This window comes from Pipistrellus hanaki (assembly GCF_964339955.1).
Source record: "Pipistrellus hanaki genome assembly, chromosome: 19".
NCBI lineage: Eukaryota > Metazoa > Chordata > Mammalia > Chiroptera > Vespertilionidae > Pipistrellus > Pipistrellus hanaki.
In genome coordinates this window covers 13,481,586-13,487,585 of record NC_140521.1, presented here as the reverse complement: position 1 = coordinate 13,487,585, position 6,000 = coordinate 13,481,586, and the positions used below count along the sequence as shown (strand labels likewise).

Sequence of the window (6,000 nt, the reverse complement as noted above, 5' to 3'; positions counted from 1 at the left end):
GCCTGGGACACCCAATTTCTTGGATCAAAGGTGCCAGGGACCTGCTCACAGCAAGGACCCAGCTGCTTTCTCGGGGACCAAGACATTGAGTTTTTGTCTCAATATTTACTCAAGCAGCCCATGAGGTAAGGGGGCGAAATGCCTCGGTGCCCCTTTGTAGAAAGGAATTAATTCCGCTGGAAAGGTAGCCCCTTTTCTACCATCTCAAATGGAAACATTCCCAGGGGGGTAAAGGCTTGGCTTTCACTCACTCATGGGATGCTCTGGATACTCTGGTCCCATGTGGGTTATGAGCCCAGAGCTTCCTCTCCCAGCCCTGAGCTGAAGGGCCCTTGAAGCCTCTGGTTGCCTCATGCCTGGCGCCAGCTCTTCTCTTATTGGTGGTACAGCGGTGTGTAGGTAGAGCGGCTGTCCCTGCTGGCATCTCCCGATGCTGCAAGACCTTGAATAATAGCAGAACCTCTCTCAGGCCTTTTCCATGAGTAAGGGGGAGGGTTCAGGTGTCGGTGGGGTCTAGTAGAGAAAAGGCTTAAGACTCACCTGGGCGCAAGGTGTTAGTAAGACATTTCACTGGCCTCCGTCAAAATGCCTGTCCTTCGTTTTGTGTGATGCTGCGTGATGCCCAGTGCATGCATTTGGATTTCCCAACATTTGCTCAGCCCCCTGCATCCTGCTGGGACAGCGCATGCCACTGTTATATGCTCTGCTTTGTGTGAGCCCCAGAAGGAGCAGGCACGGAGCCTCGTTCTCCCAACACCTCTGTCTTGTAGGTTTAAAGAAGTGTGTCTATTGGGAATGGCAAGCTGAAGGGGAAAATGTGTGTGTTTTTTTTTTCTTTGAGTGGGGCATCCAGAATGGAGAGGGACATAGTGACTGTGGTAAGGAGGCTGTGGTAGGCGAGGTAGTACACAGCCGGGCCATGGGTGCCCTTCAGACATGAGTGCGGTCTGGGTTGCCCTACAGGGTAGTCCTACTCTGCCTTGTTCTGTGAAAAGGTAGCTGCACTAAGTCCACTAAGATCCCCCAGGAATGATGGGGTAGGGGCATCTGGGAAGGGATGAGCCAGCAGCAGAGCTTTTTGGAGAGAGGGGGTTGCAGGGCTGAAGTTGTAAAGAAGCACAGTGAGTGAGTCACTAGTGGGTGTTCTGGGAGCGCTGGCTGTTGATGGCACTCGGTGAAAAGTATGTGATGCGCTATGATTGCCAAGCATGCTCTGCTCCGCGGAGCTCAGACTCGGGGTTTCTCATGCACGTCCCTGCCATTGGCTCAGCAGTTCCTTTTCTTGGCTAGGTTACTAGGTCACCTGGACCTTTCACAGCTCAGAGTGTTCCCAGGGGTTCCACTCTGACTCCAATGCTTTGCCTTTTCCCATTCCCTGGCCTCCACCGACCCCAGGTTTCCTAACGCCTCAGAGTTCCCACTGGATGGCTTAGGTGTCTCAGCACTTTGATTCTGAGTTTGACCCCAACATTCACTCCTCCTGGTTCTACCATTTAAGACGCTAAGGATGACTACTGTCTTTCTTCTCTTCCTGATGCTATTGATGCTATTATTATTCATGCAGGGTTTTTTCCTTCATTTTCCTTTCAACAAACTTATAACGAGCACCCGCTGTGTTTTGGGAACTGCTCTAGGTTCTGGGCCATGATAGAAGAGCCCAGGTCTTCCTAGCAGTTACAGTTTAGGGGGAATGTTCTGGAAATAGGCTCTGACCCTGGCAGGGTAAACACCGTGATGAATGGGGCTGTTATACTTCAACGTAGTCATGATGGCATCATTGCACTCACAGGAAAGACATCCTACATTGCCTATGGCCAACCTCATGGAAGTCTGATCCTAAAATCTCAGAGTAGGCAGGATGGGGCCTGGTGGGGGCAGGAGGCCAGGACATTCCAGAACAAACAAATGGCATTTACAAAAGCACGGAGGCACGAGAGAGTGTGACATGTACAAAGAATACAAAGCTGGTTGCTGGGGGTGGGAGGCACAGGGAGGGATGAAGAGAGATGAGACAGGAGAAGCTGAAGAGCGAGGCCATGCCATGAAGGACCTTGTGTGCGATGCTAAGGAGGTTGGTGGTAGTGGGAAACCAGGTAGGATCCTATTTTTAAAAGGTTGCTTTGTCTGCAAAGCACAAGGTAGACCATTGCTGGGGAAGCCAAGTAGGAAATTGCTAGGAGGCAGAACACACAGGATCTAGTGGCAGACTGGCTGCTAGGATGAAGCGTGGTCCTGAAATACACACCCGAGAGTGGAGTGATCTCATTCAGGAAACTTCTCCAAAGTCCAAGGGATGAACAAGCTTTGAATGGAAAAGAGCTTTTTCTTTGCATTGACCCCAGTCCTCCTCCCCCATATCCACCATGGCCTCTTGGCCCCAGTGAGATGAGTAGATAGTCCCCGGATGTTACGGGGAGTCAGGGATTGTGTGGGGCAGTGAGCTAGCTTTCAGCTGCCTCCTCCTCCAAAACAAGCCCACGGCCACTTGCTTTTCTGCACCTTTGAAATGCATGCATATCGGGCGAGAAGGAGCCTTTTTCTTCTTTTTCTTTATCCTCACCTGAGGATATTTTGCCATTGATTTTTAGGGAGAGTGGAAGAGAGAGGGAAAGACCGAAAGAAATATCAATGTGAGAGAAACACATCAATTGGTTGCCTCCTACATGCGCCCTGACCAGGGCCTGGGAGGAGCCTGCAACCCAGGCATGTGCCCTTGACCGGAATCAAACCCAGGATGCTTTGTTCCCTGGTATGATGCTCTATCCACTGAGCCACATTGGCTAGGGCAGAAGGGGAATTTTCAGCACAGTGCGCATGCATCTCTTTCCCCTGAGTGCCTAGGCCTTAGATGAGGCTGAGGGTGTCAGTGTCTCTGTCCATATGGCGCCCCTTCAGGCGCACCCGGGGAGCTCTGGGCTGAGGAAGCTGAGCATAAAGAGGTGGTGCTGGGCCGCAGCCGTGCCTCTGTCAGACCCCAGTGTCCTCCACACATCCCTCCTCCTTCCACTTGGCAGGTGTGGCAAGAGGCCTTAAAATATTAAACGCGGTCACGCAGTTCAGAATATCTGGAAAAGTCAGCACTTTGGGGTTTAGTTTCTGACCTACTTCAGAGAAGCCACGTTAGCCATATTGCTGATAGTGCTATAGGGCCTGAGAAGACAGAACGCCAGAATACGCACTGTGTTGCTAGCTCAAGTCACTGTGAGTGCATTTGTTGGCACAAAAAGCAAAGTCTGCTCAATAATTAATTGAGGGCGGTTGACCACAGCAATCAGTTTGAAAGACTCCTGTTTCCCACCTCGCTCTTCTCCATGGCCGTTGGGCATTTTCCGAAGTGAGGGTGATGGGCTGCTTGAGAAGGGGGTTGAGAGAAAGCCATCTGTATACACGTGGGGGCCACTAAGATCATGCTGATTTTACAGGTTGAGGAAAGGAAGCACAGAACTGTGTCCTGACCGGGTAGCTCAGTGATGGAGCATCGGCCCACCGAAGGGTCTCGGGTTTGATTTCCAGTTAAGGGCATGTTCCCAGCTCCTGTTAGGGGAGTGGGGGGAGGCAACCAATCAATGTGTCTCTCTCTCATTGATATTCCTCTATCTCTCTCCCTTCCCCCCTCCCTTTCACTATCTCTAAAAATCAGTGGAAAAAATATCCTTGGGTAAGGATAAAAAAAAAATAATAATAATAAGCCCTAACCGGTTTGGCTCAGTGGCTAGAGCATTGGCCTGCGGACTGAAGGGACCCAGGTTCGATTCCGGTCAAGGGCATGTACCTTGGTTGCGGGCACATCCCCAGTAGCAGGAGGCAGCTGATCGATGTTTCTCTTTCATCGATGTTTCTAACTCTCTATCCCTCTCCCTTTCTCTCTGTAGAAAAATCAATAAAATATATATTTAAAAATAATAAGAAGAAAAAAGAAACAAAACAAAACAAAGAAAGCACAGAACAGTGATGACTCAGTGTAGAGCCAAAAAGGAGAAGGCCTGAGACATTCTCAGCCCGCTGTCTCATGGAATATGCATGACTCATGAATAATATGAACTCCACCCTAGATGGCAGAAAGCGGTTGGCTGGATTATGTCTCTCGTAGATTTTTCTGAGCAAGCAGGGAGTGTGTGGACATTGGGAACACAAAACGAAAGCCTCCCCAAAAAAGGGATGAGGGAAAAATCAGAGTGGAGATAGACAGGAGGGAGTCGCCTAGAAAAGTGAACCAGAAACAAACAAACAAACAAACAAAAACAACCTGAAGGTCAAAGGGGTCACTGGAGTTGGTTGTCTGTCGGGTTTATTATAAAGGACGTTCAGAGGTTGAATGTCACCATCCTGGCCATTACCTTGTTACAATGCATGAGCAAACACCGGGAGAGAAGCCCATACACAGGGGACTCCTGGTCTTGTTTGAAAAGAATAGCAGAAAGCAGCAAGAGAACGCATACAATAGCCCCCCTCAGGGCTATTGGGAATCCAAAGATGCTGCAACCCAAGCAGTGGCTCCCCGAAAACTCGTACAGAGGGCTCAGCATCTTCATAGAAAAAAATTCAACCCAACATCATCCCATGAAAATGCAAAGCACTGGGGTTACTGTTCAGCAGTCATTCTCAGGGCTCATCAGCTCACCCATTGCACAGATGGAGAGGCCGAGGTCTAGACAAATCCCATGACTTGCTCAGGGACTCCAAGAAAGATAGAAACCCGAATTCACCCAGCATCTCTTCGGAGCAATCACTCCACGAAGACTGTTGTTTTCCTAAATCCATTCCCATGTGCGCACGCGCGTGCCCCTGCCTGCCATGCTCCATCCTGCAGTTACCAAGCCTGGTAAACATTGCTTCTGTTGGACACATGTCACCCACCTCCCCCTCTGAGAGCAGATGCCGTTGATGCTCTGGGAAAGTACGAGCCTCGAAGTTCAAGGCCTTTTGAATGTCCTGATGCCCTTGACCCTCCCTCCCTCTCTTCCAAGTGCATGGGCACCCGTGTGTCTTGGCCGGCATTCAGGAATCGTGTCCACCGAGGCCTGTGCCCATGCCACTTGTTCCCGGGGAGCAGACTCAAATGGGCAACACAGCCCCGCTGAAAGCAACAGGTTAATACAGTCTCTGCAATTAGAACAGCCCGCTCTCTCAGGTGACTGCCCCGAGGGGAAGGCCCATGCTTCGCTGCCCTTGATTACATTCTTGGCCACTTGCTGGCTCTATCCAGCTTGGCTCTTTGTCCTTGAAGAGTTCCACGGAACTGGGAATATATGAGTAACTGTTGTTGAGCTTCTGATGGGAAAGGACTCCCTGAAACTTCACCCCTTGGAGCCCAAGCCCAGGGATGAGGTGTTCGGAGAGAGAAGTGAGTCGGATTCAGAGATAAATCACTGGGGCACTTAGAAAACCGTGGGGAAGCCCAGGCTGTGCTAACGTGTGAAGACATGGTCCCTACTCTACGGAAGTCTACATCTCACTGGGAGGACTGGCGGGAGTGACAGGTACATTCTACCTGCTGGGTCTCTCTGACCCAGTCTGTTTCCCAGGCAGCCCCAGCAAGATGAGAAGAGAAGGCACATCTTTCCTCCCAACTCCTCCTTCCCTGGAGATGGATAGGAGAAGGAGAGTCCCTCTCACTCAGAAGAAGGCTCACCTGGGCCAGGTCTGCGAATCCTTTGTCCACATCCATCCTGTGAGGCCTCAAGGTTTCCTTCCCATCAGTATGCACACTCCCCACAGCCAAGGCCCAGAGGGGTGAGTGGGGGGACGTGTGGACAGGATTCGGACTTTATTGCCCTTCCTGCTCATACACACCTGCCTTTGGCTGGTGTTGTACAGCCTGTGGTGGGTTTCCACAGACAAGGATGCTTCTGTAAGTGTCCTGTGATGCTGAGGGAAGGGGTGAGAGGGTGGGGAGGAGGAGTGGCCCAGTCCAGCCTGGTGCTGGGAGAGACCTGACTGGGGAGGCCAGCGCTCAAGGCGAGAAGCAGCCCATTCCTTCCCACGGTCTGACTGCAGGGA

At 51.1% G+C, this 6,000-nt stretch overlaps 1 protein-coding gene across 1 annotated transcript in view; it reads left to right on the top strand.

Moving 5' to 3' along the window:
* KCNJ1 (potassium inwardly rectifying channel subfamily J member 1) overlaps positions 1-6,000 on the top strand; it is a 28,085-nt gene continuing 22,085 nt past the window's right edge. Inside the window, exon 1 of the mRNA XM_084868369.1 lies at positions 1-125. The gene's annotated coding sequence lies outside the window, so the exon portion shown is untranslated. The remainder of the gene's footprint in view (positions 126-6,000) is intronic.